The sequence below is a fragment of the Sinocyclocheilus anshuiensis genome, unplaced genomic scaffold, assembly GCF_001515605.1.
Source record: "Sinocyclocheilus anshuiensis isolate Anshui unplaced genomic scaffold, SAMN03320099.WGS_v1.1 scaffold2271, whole genome shotgun sequence".
In the NCBI taxonomy this organism is placed as follows: domain Eukaryota; kingdom Metazoa; phylum Chordata; class Actinopteri; order Cypriniformes; family Cyprinidae; genus Sinocyclocheilus; species Sinocyclocheilus anshuiensis.
The window spans coordinates 222,536-222,951 of record NW_015537572.1 but is presented as its reverse complement, the minus strand read 5'-3'; the positions used below and the strand labels follow the sequence as shown (position 1 = coordinate 222,951).

At 36.3% G+C, this 416-nt stretch overlaps 1 protein-coding gene across 1 annotated transcript in view; it reads right to left on the bottom strand.

The window, feature by feature from the left end:
* LOC107657494 (protein PRRC1) overlaps positions 1–416 on the bottom strand; it is a 20,758-nt gene that overhangs the window by 8,599 nt on the left and 11,743 nt on the right. The window lies entirely within an intron of this gene.

Sequence of the window (416 nt, the reverse complement as noted above, 5' to 3'; positions counted from 1 at the left end):
CACTACTGTAAGGTTAACCCTGCATGGTGTAAATGTTTGAAAATGATTAACAGTTGCAAATAAACATTCATTAGAAATTTATAAAAGTAATCAAAAAGTAATCAGAAGTAATCAGTTACATTACTTTAATAAAGTAATTGAAAAAGTTACACTACTATTACATTTCAAATAGGGTAACTGGTAATCTGTAACTTATGACATTTCCAAAGTAACCTTCCCAACACTGACCCCAACCCTAAACCTACTTTTACAGTAGGATAAATACAGTGTTGGTAGCATAATCTGATAGGTAGCATTATTTGTCAGAACACCAGCACACCAAAAATCATCCCCGCCACAGCTGCAGCTTCTCACTGACAACATAACGCCGCTCGCATCATTCACAGTCGGGTTATTAGCAGAGAACACAGAGCAGG